This window comes from Ornithodoros turicata, chromosome 7 (assembly GCF_037126465.1).
Source record: "Ornithodoros turicata isolate Travis chromosome 7, ASM3712646v1, whole genome shotgun sequence".
NCBI lineage: Eukaryota > Metazoa > Arthropoda > Arachnida > Ixodida > Argasidae > Ornithodoros > Ornithodoros turicata.
Window position 1 is genome coordinate 47,194,660 of NC_088207.1, and position 13,801 is coordinate 47,208,460.

Genomic DNA, 13,801 nt, shown 5'->3' on the forward strand with positions numbered 1-13,801 from the left:
TCACGCTATACGCCTGGAAATATCACCATACTATCTCATTAACACGTCCTTGTGTGTAGCAGGAAACGACAAGGGGTCCAGAGAGGGTAATCTATTATGGTTGTCGTATATATGCGTCCTGTCAGCATAGAAACAAAGTGGCTGTCGCGAAGACTACTTCGCGTCACATCCGTCAGCAACACGCCTTCAGGCACGTCCTGTACCGATATATTTGTCAGAAAGCGTACTTGTGTGTTTTATGCGTAAGAATCGGTATTGATGAACGCAATAATTAACGGTTGGTGGCCAATATCGTTCGTTACATGATTTTGTGCGCATTGTCACCACAAGCGTGTTGTTTCCTTTTCTCATTTCAGGCTTTGCTTTATCTATGCTTCCACAAGTTGCTATATGGCACCAGTTTCAGAAATTTTGGGAACATTGACACTTTTTCGTGCTCTCACACTCCAAAGAATACTTTTTCATGGGAAGAAGAAGAAGAAGAATAGGATGCTGACGTTGATGTTGGCGAAAAAAAATAAATAAAAGAATGGAAATGTTCTTCAACACGGGTGATGTGCCGTGGCGAATTACCTCACCTCACCTGGTTTTCGTGATTTTCGTGATGTGTTCGGGCATACATCACTTTACACGAAGGTCACCTCGAAACCCTACAAATCCTGCACTATCCAGCACGGAAATGGTGCCGTCCGACACTCGTCCCCCATGAATGCTACGATCGTATTGTAGACAAGTTCTTGGCGAAAATATACGACATCTTGTCGCGCGCCTCCTGTAGCAACGACGTCACAAATTCCATCTGCCCCTCTGCGGCTGTGATATGTCGTGTTCGTTTACTGCGTGGGCTTCAGCACCTGAGACGAATAAAGCTCGCGCGCTGGCATTGTAACCGCGTATCCCCTTGGCCTGACAAACTTGACGAACGATTAGCAGGCCAATGTCCCGGCATTCAACAGTAAAGGAGAAAACGTCATACGACGAGTGAAAGCACATTTGCTATGTTTAATGGTGGCACGGTTCCGCTTTTGACCTCGTCTGACGCCATCACACACACACAAAAAAAAGATGAAATCAACGCAGTGCATTCCTGAAGTGCACTCACATTGTTAACTGTTACAGCTACGGCTACCACATTATAAAGTACCTCAGTTACTTTATAGTTCCTTTTAAGCGAAAACTGCATGGGTACAGGCAATTCTCAAAAGCCTTATTTTTCATTTTAGCACTCGTCTCCGTCATACCGCAACTACATTATGTGCTCATTGCAGTAACAGCTAACTTTCGAAGTTAGCTTCCCTCTCTTTAACTCTAATACGTCCCTTCATACGTCAACGCATCCCTTCCCGCAATAAAAGGCCGTACAATAGGTGTGCTGGATAATTTTACCGCGGTAAGTTTTGCCGGTATAATTTTACAACCACCATCTTTACGATAAGAAAGTCGTTCCGAGCCAGGGTTGCCAGGTCAAACTCCTGAAAGGTCGCCAAAATGTGTATAGCCAATTTCCCTTGTACGTATGTAGCAAATTCTGTAGCCAGTTGAGTGCAGACACCATATATTGAATGAATGAATCTGTAACGACTGCTAAAACGTCAGCGCAACAAACAAAACAGTCCGAAGGATATCGTACAGACTGAGAGAAGGCCGATCGTCAAGGGAAACGGGAATGAACACAGTGCGTACCTTGGCATTATGTGGTGCTGATTTAGATGCACAGGAGTGTCAAAGGTAGTGCGGATAAGTAGCCACAAAACTAGCCAGAAAATAGCCAAGTCACCATTGCCCAAATTTCGGCGTCACGCAGAAAGTAGCCAATTTGGCGCGAAGTAGCCAAATCTGGCAACCCTGTTCAAAGCATGCAAACGTGTGGAATTACCCCGCAGTAACTGAATTACGGTTACACATGAAGTTGCTTTCACCAAAAGTGGTAACAATGAAGTTAAAGACTTCGCAAGGATTCGAAAAAAATTAGGTGAACGTCATACGGAACACGGACCGCTCCCTTGATACCGAATAGAACATTCACATTCATTTTGTGCGAGTAATTAATTCGTAAATGATGAGAATACAAAAGCGAAACCAAAGTGCGTCACCCAGCATTGTTGTCTGCTACGAAGCTTGCATTCTTCCATGCCGGATGACGTCAGCAGTGTTGCTTTCGGCGCCCTCTTGCTTCACAGAGGCCGAAGCGCTCACTTCGTAATAATTCGTTCGAATAAAATTTGCGCATTTTGGATACGCGATATTTTGTATGTATGTTCCTGACACATCAAGGGTTACTGCTATGTCACAATCTCTGTGGTGATTTTGTTGCGGAGTACCACTTTAAGAAGTGCAGGCTTGCCCCTAACCGTCTTCTCAAGTATTATTATTATCTAGTTACAGTTATTTCTAGTTAAGTCTATAGTTACAGTTAACAGTTATCTAGCAACGCGGTAGAGGGGGGGGGGGGAGGGACAAAAAGTGAGTCTACTCTTCTTTTTAGGGTGAGGAGCACCTCCGTTAACGCGGTCTGCCTATAGGACCGTATCTTGGAACCGTTGCAGAGCAGTATTGCTCCTGGGACGATTTTTCTAAATCGTATAGCTCATTTGCTGCCAAAGACTGATGTACACTTACGGTGGGTCGTCAATGCCTTGCCTGCCCTGTACGCAGGACAATCCGGTCCAATGGTGCGGTCCTGTCAGTTACCCAGTGCGGATTCCCTACCTACACTCACTGCGTATAATCTAACCGGCACGTGTGATCAAAGAGGTCGTCCAAAATTCCGCGTACAAAGACGTTACAGGAAATATTGTCTATACAGCGACATTCCGGGGAATTAATGCTGTGCACCTGTTTCGACCCTTTATTCAATGTCAGAAACAGCAGGCCGACGATCGCAGCTGGTTCTGGTACGTAGCACTGGCAATGAATTCAGCCGTATAGGGACAAAACGTGCTAGTATTTACTGCGCACCATTTTGTGAGCATGTTTTTGTTCTCGAATACAATGTATATGACGTCAGGAACAGAAGTTATCTTTTCTATTTTTCCTATATTGCCTTTTTGTTTCCATGACTGCGTCAAAATCGACTTCTGATTTGCAGCGTTCTTCCTATTCCCCCAATCATTTCCAACATTGGAATCAGGCGGGTCACAGACGGGCTATATTGCGCCAAGGTTTACGATATTCTGCCGATATTCGCGGCTTCTGGCGATATTGAACCATAGTTCTCATGCCGTCGTCAGTATTTCAAAAATCTTGGCAATATTGGGCCGATATAACTGGTGTAGAGCCAATATTTGGCCAATGTACTAGGCCTATGTATAAGTTGTCTGTGCAATGTTCCAGCGTCGCCACAGGTTTCTTTATTAAAGAGATTCATTCTGTCCTTCATAGAACCACCGCCTGCACAGTTTTTAACATGAAAGGCACAGAGGTCGTTCATGTGAAAGTATATAGGCCTATGTTCAACAACAACATCATTTATGCACTTTCTCTGCGAGTGATCTGTCACTGAGCAGTTTTATATTCCATTGAGGACCCCGCAGAAGAAAACTGCTTAGAAGAACACGATGAGCTTCTTCCTGATGTACCATGTTATTATCACGCCGCCTATGTATATGCTGTCGTACTCTGGTGGTCACCTCATCCCATCGCAATTCATGTAGTTGTTGTTGTAGTTGGACAAACATTGCCTTCCACAAAGGCCATCTCGAAACCCTCTGGTATAAACACGGCGTCTAACAACGTTGATGGGTCACACCACCACCACCACCACCGGCACTACCCGCATAAAATGGGTTGCCGTTCGACACGCGTCCCCCGCTAATTTTATTGCAGAGAAGCTCTAAACGACGATATACGACATATGTCGCGCGCTATCTGCAGCAATGACGTCACAAATTCCCTCTGTCCATCTGCGGCAGTGATATGTCCTAGCCGTTCGTTTACTACGTTTGTTTCATTCCTTGAGATCCTTGCAGGCTGACCGTATCCGCTATTTTGTGTGCAATTATTTTTTTTAACATTTGCCAGTTTGTGTGCAATGCAGTGTGCCAGTATATTGAGAACGGCCGCACAAACGCTTGACCCGATCTCCTGAAACCGCTTTCTCTCCCATGGAACAGAGTAGCTTTATGCCTTTCGTGCAGAGTGCAAATGTCCTCCATAATAATGAACGAATAAATATACTAGAGCGAAATGCGCCTCGTGAAACCAAGGATATATACCTATTAACGCCACGGGGCTACATCTATAGCACTGGATGGTAGATATACGGTATATGCATCCTGCAACGTTCTTGGGAAGTAAACATGTAACGGCACAGTAGGGGTGAACAGATAAAGCACTGCTGACGATATAGTAGGAAATGGTTTTTTTCGAGGACTTCGTTCGAGACTAAAGAATAACAGTGCGCTGCGTACTTCCTTTTTATTGCTGTGTAGCGCCTTGTATGGCCAGTTTTTTTTCTTTACTTATTTCTGATCTTCGTATCTGCGGGCATCAGCCAAGCAATATGAATTATGTACGCACGACAAGGCAGGTAAACGGTCAACGCAGCAAAACCAATCATATAAAAAAAAAACAATAAAAAAACGAAGCGGCAAGTGAGACAAGAGTATAAGATATTCATCAATAACACCATGTACCTAAGCACCATTCCACGCTCTTTCTTTTGTATTTCGTAGAACAGAAAACTATTATACGAAACAGTACCCGATGATTTGTACGTTGCGGGATACGCCTATTACTTGAACACGAACTCTTTACACTGCAACTGAGCATTTCAACTGAACTCTGTTAGTAAATAAATGCTTAGCCAAAAATGCCACACTCAGTCGCTTTAGTTTAGCACAGAGTCACTTACCTACGAATAAAAATTGTGGTTTAAGCGAAATCAACATCGGTCATCATCATTATACCCACTTTGACCAAATTATCGCGAGCAAGAAGGTAGAGTATCGCCTCAGGCGATGAAACACCCGAATTATCATCACCAAAATAAAGTTGTTCTTGTCGCAGCTAAATTAAATCGGGTCAAATCGCATGCTCAGCAATGTTAGGGCAAATGTTCATCGCCTTTCCTTTTGTTTCGGGTGTAAGAAAAACGGTTCTGGAAAAAATGGTCCCGATAAAACGGTACCATCTAGTAAGTAGGAAAACATGCTTCTGCCATGCTCTCCGATGCTGCCTCTAGACCACGTGCTCTAGACTGCGTATGTCGGAATATGGCGAGAGAAAAGAGAGGGAGGAGTGCGAAGCTCGTTTTAGAGGTATCTAGGTTAGAAAGCCTCGTATATGAGAAAATACCATCGCAGGAATAATGGCGACCTGTTACGTCATAGCGAAAATCGTTTTTGAGAATCGCGTTTTTAGCGAAATACATGGCTCCACGACTACTTTTGTTTCGGGTTCATTTCCTTCTTCGATGAGAACACGCGCTGAAGACGACGAAGTGTCACTCTGGAAGCTTCTCTTCATTCTTGTATTTCTGGCGGCTTTTATCCAAGATGAACTGTTAACCCGTTTGCATATATTGGTCTATAATGTATATTAATACCTACTGCGCAACTACAGATACCAGACCTCCGGGTACATACTTTATCATTGGAGATCAAAGTATGTAGACGATTACAGTCATCGTGTAAATGGAAACTTTCCTGTAATTGTAACATTAGAGACTGAGAACCAGAACGGAAATATTCGTTATTAACAAAACGGATTGCCCTTCTGTTTCGATACAAAAATATTCCAAAAGCCAGGAGAGCACATGGCTAAGTACGAGTAAAAATCTAAACACTGACTTGACACAACAAAAAGTAACGATTTACAACAGATCGACGTTTCGTCTCCCATACGGGAGACATCTTCAGTGAGAAACAGAATGAGGCGAACACAACCAACGGATTATTTATTTCGGTCACTGTGGCGATTGCTTCGGAAAACTGCACGACTGAACTATAACTAGTAATGGAAAGTTCCAACGCTTTAGAAGCAAATGGCTTTGTCGTTGAATGATCGCCTTGCGTGAAACCGTAAAACGTGCATCACCAATCATGCAGGTCACCAATAAATGTCAAGCACAGATGCTCATAATTTTTAACCGCGCAAGAGGTACTTATTGGTCTACTTTATGTTTGTATTGAAAAATATTACCGTCCATTTTTTGCCCTTACAGCTCACAAAACCATAGTTCAGGTTTCCGAGTTGAAAAATAAAATACCTGCAGACCCCGCCGAATAATAGAGGGTGGCCTATAAATAAATCTCATAAATCGGCAATGTATGCCATTTCCAGTACAGACAGGAAATGGCATACATTGCCGATTTATAACGGCTGTTGACCCGCCAGTCCTCCCTTATAAAACCCTAAACCGAACCTAAACATCACACTTGAACGCGCCTTTTTTCGCTAAACTTCATTAACTTCGCTAAACTACGAACATCCACTCGAAAACGAGGCTCACCAAAACATAAGTGGACTCTAAGAAGGAACCATCGAATTTTGGGGGTTTCTTTTCGACATGCGCAAGCCCATATAGAGGAGCCATCGGTGCGCACGGGACCATTGTTTCCTCCCATTCTGGCTTGGACCATTCTCTCCGGGACCCTTTAATTTTCTATCTTTTCCGGAACAATTTTTTTCCCCGCTACAACAGAACTGCAAAGCGTCGCTAAGCTTACGGACGCTAAGTTTGCACTAGAACGTCGGCATCAAGCCGTTCGTCTTCTGGGCCGAGCCGACATGTTTTACCTGTTTCTGGCCTAACAGCTTTGCTGCCTTTGTGTTCTCGTTCTTGGTACTTTTCTTGTTTCGCTTTTGCTTTGTTACGTTTTGTGTTTTGCCTAAGAGCATATGACCTATTTATTATCGAGGTGCATGCAATTTATACTTTTGGCGGCGCCGGTAATGCTTATCCTGTATTTACCAAATTGTTTGCCATAGCCAGGAATGGCGGCATAAGTCAGCCGCTAGGGGGGATCCTGCACCCTAAAGAAAAAGAAGAATACATTGGGGAGCAATGGCGGCTGCTAGTCCCTAGATTGCAATTACTCCTCATGTTAGTCCATTGACCCTGAAGTAGTTTAGTCCCCAGCACTGCAGAATGCAACTGCAAAGTTCGCATAGGCTAGACTAGACCTAGACCCAAAAGAGTCTAATGCTTGCGGCAATGTATATAAGGACTAAAGTTGCTCCCTTTTTCTTTCCGCGAGTGTGGGCTTGGGAGCGTCCGTCTAATGGCAACTACTATACCGTTTGTTTGTTTTTTTCTTCCAGCGTCTGAGGAAAAATCGAGGGAAGGCATTCAAACAGCACGGTCAGTGCAGGGATTTGAACCAGGGTCACCTACGAACCTGATTCTAATATGAAATAGAATGTACGTCTTGCTAAGCCGATTTCTCGGAGCTTATGCTCCCTAAAAAATCGCGTGACTTCCTGGGTCACGTCACAGGCTCATTAATTTTTACCCCGCTGAGGTGGTTTACCACGGGACATGCTGCATACGGACCTTTTAGAAAAGGAGAAAGTTAAAAAATAAAATAGAAAGCGAAAATTGTGCAAGGTGTTTCGCGCATCACAAAAAATCCTGACCAACAGTTTCGTTTCTCACGCCTTCGACCGCATGCATTATTGGGTAATGGGTATGGGATCTCGCGACTGTTCGTTTTTGTTCCACGATATTTTGCTGATTAGGCGACGCCGCTTTCGAACTAAATAACACAAAGAACATTTTTGTCGGCGTGCATTGCAGGTAAAAAAAAAAGCACTTGCGAAGAACAGTTTGTCTGTGTCCGCATGCTGGACAGTTGCTTTTCATCAGCATCAACTTCCCTCTAGACATGTCTGTTTACCGAGCCAGGCCTATTACGCCAGGTCTAACACCTAATCAATCACGCCTAATCAATGATGCCTAAGTCTAATCAATGATTCATAACAAAACACACTCACACACATCGCGTGCGCCTTGACAGCGATTCCCCGGAGCCTTGGCGGCTGCTTAACGCCGACGGACGCTGACTCCCAACCGGTACAGCTACTACCGTCGTATACCCACGGAATATGTACCACGCTGTACGAGGTCACACTGCTGCAACGCGCCATACCTCTATTACAGATAACACGCCCATAAATGCGATATACGTCGATTGCGAAGAGGAACTCTGTCGTCCTGGGATTCTGTCGTGGCCTACACCTGAATCGGAGTGTTTCCCTGAGCAGATCACTCGCAGAGAGATATGGGGCCATCGGACTTTTCTCGTTCCGGCCTGTCTGGGTTTTTCAGCATAAAATCAGCCTTATTAACCGTTTCGTGTGCCTCAAGTTGCGTGAGGAGCGTCACGTACGGGGCCCGGGGATTGGTCAGGTTCGAATCTTTACACGCTCATCGCTTCATCGCAGATGAACCCATTGAGTTGTTCTAAAAATAGAATTCAGAATGGAAGCATGAAGCTCACGCGTATTTCAATATGTGTTACCTAGCGACTAATTGACGTACTAAGGCCACTCTTAACTCAAAAGCTATTTATTGCACTTTTCGCTAACTTCGTTCAGATATACGATACGTGAAATATAAATGCAATTGGCAAGCGTCACATTTTCGCACAGATTTTCACAGAAGTTCGCAAGCCTTCGCAAGTTCCGGTTTCGCGAAGAGACAGGTGACGTCATCAAGTGCATTCGCGTTCGTCTCCTAGCAGAAGCACAGGTGTGTTTCCGGAACCGTTGGGTTCGTCTTGCCATCACTAGAATACCATATCCGTCGTACTGACAGCGTATTACCCAGAACTACTGTTCCTGTCACCGAATCTGGTTTCTACCGAGTCCGTAGAGGCGACTCCAGGTATGGAATGTGGACCGCTCTGCGAAATTACTCGTCAGACGTCAAGTTTGAAGTTGAGAATGGCATGTGAGTGATGCAGCGGCGCTCCGTCGGGACACGCATGCACGGCAGATGGAAGCGCCGCTCGCGGATATGAAAAATGACAGTCAAAGTCTTAATCAGGGACCTGTGGATCCACGCTGACAGCTCAACCGAAAGGAAGTGCTCGATGCGAATCCTAGGTATGTCCGAAGGTGCGGCAAAAAAGAAACGCCGGCAGCCCTTAATTCCACAGCAAGAATGATGGTCCGGCGGGTAAGATTCAGATTATTATGACCACATTTGAATGTAGATCATGACGCAGATCACGCATTTCCACAGATGAGCTTGGAGTTCCATGGGGGCGACACCCTTGCTCACCCCCACGTTGGTACTCCCGTGGTACCCTATCAGCTGGCACCTGAACTGCGAGAACGGCGAGTGAATGCTTGGCTGGAGATGCCGAACGAGAGAGCTCTCTGGCTCGTACAGTGACTGGGGATGAGAGTTGGGACCACCATTACCAGTCACGATGCGGTCATCAAGCAAAGACTGGCGGCACTCCAAGTCATAGAACCCAAAGAAACTTCGGAGAGGTAAACGTCCACTGGAAAAGTGATGCTCACTTTGTTCTGGGATCCTCAGGATCCCATACTTTTAGTGATGCAGCACGGTCACCTGAGAAACCTATTGGGAGCTTCCAATACACACCCGAAACCTGCAATTCGTCGGAGCTTCAGCACGACAACGCCAGCCCTTACTCCGTTCGCCGGACGAACGCAGCCATCCACCGTCTCCGAATTGGATGTCTTCAACACCGTGCCTATTCCCACGAACTAGTGTACCTCCAGATTTTCGCGAGTCTGAAGCTTTCGAAAAGAATCTTGGTGACGCAAAGTTTCAAGACGACGGTGAAGTCAAGAATGCGGTGCGTGGCTGGTTGGTTGCACAAACGTCGGAGACACTTTCTTTTTTCACCTAGCGAGGGTATGCACGCATCACTGCACCGCTGGCGCAAGAGCATTCACATCGGGGTGGGTGGGATGGGGGGTATTTTGTACACGTAACTTCACCCATACCTGATATGCAATTAGTACGAAGTAATTTGCGGTTGTCATTGGATTCAAATTCGAGAGTTTTTGCCATAGCTGGGCGTCAATTGTTGACAGCCCATGATGTTATTTACGTAACGGGGTAAGGGAAAAAGAATGGGGAAAGGGGGTAATAAAATAACACATTTCTTTTGTCTTTTGTCTCCAAATGACAGGCAGTCCGCTCCACGTTTCATATATCTGTCCCGTCGGAACTTGACAACGCACAATGCCAACATTCAACTCATTGTTGCATCAAGCACTACATAGACGACAGATGCCATATCAACGGTTCGGCTAATACAAAGCGCACCACGCCGCATGCAGTCATGAATTTGGTGGTCAACGAACTACTTCGGAACAACTGCTCACCTGTCAGAGGAAATCTTCACGACAGATCCGCGACGCCAGCATACTTTTAGCTTGTCCCCGTGTACAAAGACAAACATTAGGAGGTAAACAGCAAGATCACTCACGCTAAGGAGAGAGAGACGACTTCTTCACGGCATACTTGGAGCTTTCATATTCACCCCCAACGGACAAGCATTTCCTCCGCGCGGCAGCCGAGCAGTTGCACTTTCGTGCGGTGTTCAACCGCACCACCGCGAGCGCTACTGACCCATATTCCGTTCGCTTCCGGCTGTGCAAAGTAGTTTTGACATTAGGGCACTGTTGCGAACGGGTTTTCCTTTGTCCAAGGAAGCCGGGTTATCCGTGCAACACGCATTCAAGGGCGGCGGCTATAGTGGAAGTGGGATTTGACGTATTCTTGCTTTATGACTGATAACAAGGGCGTGTACTAAGTCAGGACACTATGTAGCAACATTGGCAAGAGTTGCGCGATCTCGCTTCTCTTTTTTTTCTTTTTCAGAAGTGACTCAAAATATCCTTGCCATAGTACAATCAGAGCGTAAAACTTTCACGCGACCTGGGCGCACTGAACAGCGTTCAATAAGTGGGTGACGGGGAATTGTGCAGAGTACATATACTCTGCTGATATAACAGATAATCGATGAATTGCCTTTGACCGCTTGACGTGAAAGTGCTCCATTTATTCTTCCATTCCTCACTTGAAACCAGAGAAGAGGAGGGGGAAGAAGTAGTTAACGAATGGCACCGAAACAATGTGTGAGTGTTTCAACGCGTTCGGCAAATTGCCCATAGATGCAGCAAATACAAAAATACAAAAAGAAACGTGTACAATCATAGTGGGGGTCGGAATGTTTCACCACATGAGTTAAAGCTTATTGATTCTGCTTACGTGTCAGCGCCGCGAAGCAGCTGTGGCTATGAGCGGCGTACAGACGTGGACAGATGGAGAGAGGACGGCAGGAAGGAGTGGGCGACATTGGCGGTTAGAGTGCGTCCTGGGCTCACTTCAAAGGGAAGCCTTGTCTACATTCGTGTGAAAAGCTCAGACAGGACAGCCGGTGGTAGGTTTCGAACCCACCACCTCGGCTATACCACTACCCCGCTCGCCCATGCCGCTGGTAGCACACAACGCAACGTACACTGGAGACTGACGTCTGGCGCACAGAGTACCCAGTTACGTTGCATGAAACGCGTGTAAGATCGAACGACTCACGTAGCTTCTTGAAAGCGTTGACATATTCGACCATACTCCCAGGAAAGACGGCGAAGACTGAAGCACGGGTGAGCCTCTCTAGAGTATAAGTACTACATTGCCCCAAACGACCCTTGCTCCTTAGACTTCAGTGCAGTCACAGATAACTGCCAAATGTCAATGACGGAGCACAGCCGATAACGAGGTTAATACAATTTCTGTCACTATATACACGGGTGTTATCACGGCGTTTGCTGTCGTCATCCTCACGGCGTTGCCACCCATACAGAAACAATTGTATCATATATACAACACAAAGCGTTCAGCCTTTGTTTAGATTAAGCCTGGTAGGATACTCTCCCAAGTGCGAGTGTATAGTGGTGAACGGGTATAGATCAAGGCTGCTGTTTTCTTCGTGCACATCTCTGGGAAAGAAAGCATCGGACTGGTAAGGTACCTGCCAGTAGAGTGATGGGGAGTACTTGAAGTACCAATACTCAAGTATTTCAAGTACATTTCTGAATACTTGTACTTTACTTTAAGTACATTTCACATTGAGAAAAGTAGAAAAGGAGCGAGAAAATCCAACGAATCGGTAAGAACTCTGTTCGAAATATCGGTGGCTCTTCCCTAAACGCAACCGTCTTGAAGGGGCGTTCTTAATTATACAATTGAAGAAAAAAATTTGTTGATATACCATACGCGAACTTTCATGTTCTAGGGATTTTCCCACTACTACTGGGTACAGTCACAGCGCAGCTGATTGCACGTAAATGCAAATAATGCAATTCGATTCCATTCATCATTTGCCCACACCCCCTCCCCCGAAAAATGCTTGCTAAAAACAGAACATCGCTACCAAACAGTGAAACACAAGCTAAATTGGCAATGTACTTGAGTACTTAAAAGTACTAATACATTGTATTTTACTTGAAGTATGTTTGCAATGTGGCACTTTGTAGTGCACTGCAAGCCACCTCCGTGTACTTCACTTTCAGTACATCGTGTATACCTTTGTTGTTTCCCGTCAGTTCAGATAGGACAAAGTTGTTCGACTGTCTTATCAGTTCCAGTACAGTTCGAAAGGACAGGCGACGCCGACGCGCACGAGTCAACCACGTGATCAAATTTCAATTTCAATGGGATGTCCCTGATGAAAGCTACAGAAAAGAGTCATTTCGTGGGATGGAGCTTGCTCTATGCGCAAGGTTCTACGTTATAGTGCGGTATATGAGGAAGTCAGTGATGTGGTTTGGGATTGCTCCTGCCAAAAAGAAAAGGAAGGAAAGGAAAAGCGACCAACCAAGTACAATTCACAACCCAGTAGGATAGTAGTTCCTAATATTCGAAACTTCGCACGACAACATGACAGATATCGTATTTTTCGTGAACATGTCCCTATATGAACCTACGAGGGCTGACATGAAACAGTATGCAAATGGCCACATTAAAAGGCATTACGGTGGACTATGTTCGACGACGAACACCGGATTAAGCGCGGACGCTTTTCAACAACAGAGTTCATTGAGGAATTGAGAATCAATTCGACATCAAGGGGAACCTCATATCCTGCAAAATCATTGTCATCTGCCCATTACGCGTGCATGTCAATGCACTGCAGCTGCCCTTATAGTAAACAGTGAAGTTTGTACTTTGTCGAATGTGCTTTGTCGCACGGAAAAAAAGAAAAAAGGTTCCTGCAAGTGTCCCGTCGATGCGCCAGCTGTGTTGACTTCCTTGGCGCTGCCCTTTCATTGCACGTCATCGAATTCAATCATATTCTATGTCGCAGTTCCAGAATTTCATGAGATGTGAACGAAAGTAATAAAAAAGGGCTAATCTAGGGGAGTGATAGCCGTATCGGTTGATAACGGAATACACATTGAGAGCATAGCACATGTTGTATTTACGTGTATTCGTCTATCATGTACTCATGCACAGCATGGAGTTGATGCGCAATGACAAGATGTCATGCGCTCTGGATTCCAAACAGGCGGAATTTGTTTCGAGTGACCGGAGAGAGCTTCTGGAAACGTATTAAGGAGTTATCGACAGAGTACAGTTACCGTGCTACATTTTATCACTTGGTATCGAGAGTGCGAGAGGAGGAAAAGGGGGTTAGGTTAGAAATCGTTCAGATTTATTATTACTACCTATAGGAGGTAATCTGGAGGCGTTATAGATTAATATAAGCACTCACAATGTGAAAGTGAATTACCTTATATCCAAGTGTTGTCTTCACATTAAACAACAGATTGAAACTCTTACGAATAAAAATAATCGAGATTACGGGGACGACCT

General features: G+C 45.2%; 1 protein-coding gene across 4 annotated transcripts in view; it reads right to left on the reverse strand.

The window, feature by feature from the left end:
* The window catches only part of LOC135401318 (solute carrier family 41 member 3-like), a 31,752-nt gene extending 20,126 nt beyond the window's left edge, over positions 1-11,626 (reverse strand). The window contains exon 1 of one of the 4 annotated variants that reach the window (XM_064633650.1): positions 11,522-11,626. The gene's annotated coding sequence lies outside the window, so the exon portion shown is untranslated. Of the gene's footprint in view, positions 1-2,619; positions 2,713-7,935; positions 8,044-10,412; positions 10,474-11,521 lie in introns of those variants that run through there. The other 3 variants (XM_064633653.1, XM_064633648.1, XM_064633652.1) reach the window with 3 other exon arrangements.
* Between the last annotated feature and the right edge of the window lie 2,175 nt (positions 11,627-13,801).